This window comes from Oryx dammah, unplaced genomic scaffold (genome assembly GCF_014754425.2).
Source record: "Oryx dammah isolate SB20612 unplaced genomic scaffold, SCBI_Odam_1.1 HiC_scaffold_3171, whole genome shotgun sequence".
Taxonomy (NCBI): domain Eukaryota; kingdom Metazoa; phylum Chordata; class Mammalia; order Artiodactyla; family Bovidae; genus Oryx; species Oryx dammah.
In genome coordinates this window covers 1-2,169 of record NW_024073209.1, presented here as the reverse complement: position 1 = coordinate 2,169, position 2,169 = coordinate 1, and the positions used below count along the sequence as shown (strand labels likewise).

Here is a 2,169-nt window from a genome sequence, read left to right as displayed (position 1 = left end):
GACCTAAATCGCTTTCCAATTCAACCTACACTTTTCTCCCCCCACCCTCCAAATCCAGGGAGCTGCCTCTTACCCCTGACATTAATCAGCTACTCCTTAACAATCATTTCACTCTGGAAATACCTATTCCTCCGAAAGGACAATGTGATCTTGCAGTGATGAGTGGGATGCCTGAATTCCTCCACATGCCAGGACAAAGTGTCAGGGGGTGGGTGGTTGCCTGGGTGTGAAACCTGTTTACAAAAGAGCTGTCCTTTCTTGTTTTCACAGATAAACCATGTTCTCTTCCCTCCCCATCACCTCCCTTCCACAATCATCAGTGTCCCCTGCCTGACCTCCAAGTTGGTCATGAAGTGATTCATGTCTGCATTTTGGTTGCTCATCATAACTGACATTTGGGGTGGTTCATAAACTGCTGTAGGTCAAGGAGCCTCTAGATGCTAGAGGAAAAAGTGCTGGAAGAACAAAGCTAGCCTAAAGAGTAAGGACATCACACCTAACCTAAGTGTGTAACAGCAAGGACATCACACCTAATATCAGGAACAGATATGCAGGACAGTAACCATTACCCATCATCTCAAAAGGTAAATTTTGTACCAGAACTGCCAGATCTGCAAACTGCTCCTGCAATAGACCATGTTAAAAAAAATTCACAAGCACCACACCAAGGGATACAACTTTGACCCAGAAGCCATGGATTCCCTGGATGACGGTGCTTCCTTGTGGTAGATGCAGCTTCAGCCTCTGACAGGTCTTATGTTTCAGGCGACCATGCACCCTTTGGGCTTTCTTATTCGTGGGATCCAACTCCAGCACCTCCAGTGCAGGCTGGTCATTTGGGGCTCTGGGCCTTGGATGTTCCTGGCCCTGTTCCTCTGAGGACACCTGCTTCTGTTCCTCGTACCCCACCACCTCCACCTCCTCCATGACGTCTAACATCAGCAGCTGGAACTCCTGCCCGATCCCCGCCACCTCTCCCTCCTCCAGGGCCGCACCTTCCTCCACTGCCTCCATCCAGAAGAGGGCGGCCTCCTCGCCTGGTGCACCACCTGGGGCCTGCATCGCCTCTGCCGCTCCCTCCGGGCTGGTAGGCCCCAGGGGCCCTCCCTCCTGAACACCTGGGCTCACAACTAAGATCCAGGATCCTGGGGTGCTGCCGCCTTCCTCTGGCCCCGTCTCACTCTCCATGGTGTTCTCGCCGTAGCCCCGGGCTGCAAACAAGCTGGACACGAGACAGCCAACACAGCCCACTCCCCGCCCTCAGTTTACGTGGTACTAAGAACAGGTTACTTGCCCACAGCGAATGAGCAGGGAAAGCGAGACCCACACGCGCAGAACCCTGCGGCCACCACGCACGCCTAGTATGGCGGCGGGAAGGGGCTGAACTCTCCACCCTGACCTCCAGACCTCATCAAGGAACCAGTCAAATGGAGTCTAAAGGCGTTGGCTCCTGGGACACGCCCCTTACAATTCTGGGCCTTCTGGCCACTGGTGACGCAGCGGCCAAACAGGTCCCAGCGCAACGTGGGCCGGGTCCACACAAGCCTTTTGCCTGACGCACAGTGCAGCAGTGCCTGACCAGCGACTCGCAGACCCAGGCCGCCTGACGCTGCAAGCATCCTCAAGCTTGAAATTGCCTCTGGGGCAGCCGGCATTTCCATGTGCTCAGGGATCCACATAGGTGAGACAGGTTCCCTGGGTACCTCAGGGACAGACGTGCTCACCTCGGATACAAAGTGAATGCCACGGGCGGGGGTGGGGATGAGGAGGGAGGGGGCATGGTGGGGACCGGCTTACACTGGTGTCAACAACGTGCACCCGCTGCAGAATCATCCCTAAACTTGTGCCTTAGGCTTGAGCAGTGGCAGGAATGCAAGCATGCTCAGAGGAAGAAAAAGAGCACTTTCCTCTTCTTGCTTTCCGGGCCGCACAACGCAGCCCCATGCCAAACCACCCTGGAGCCCCCGGCCTATGGTCTGTGAGCTCCTGGCCTTTCCCCACGGCCTGCAGCTTAGAGCAGGCAGCGGGTGGCCAAGGTTGTGCGCATGTGGATGCACTTTGCAGAGGAACAGAGCTCCTCCTAGACACACACACACACACACACACACACACACACACACAAACAGGTGACACAAGTACACACGTGTACACACACGTGTGCAATGCACA

At 55.4% G+C, this 2,169-nt stretch overlaps 1 pseudogene; it reads right to left on the bottom strand.

Annotated features, from left to right (window-relative positions):
- Positions 1–73: 73 nt before the first annotated feature.
- On the bottom strand, positions 74–1,188 carry LOC120859794 (annotated as a pseudogene).
- Between the last annotated feature and the right edge of the window lie 981 nt (positions 1,189–2,169).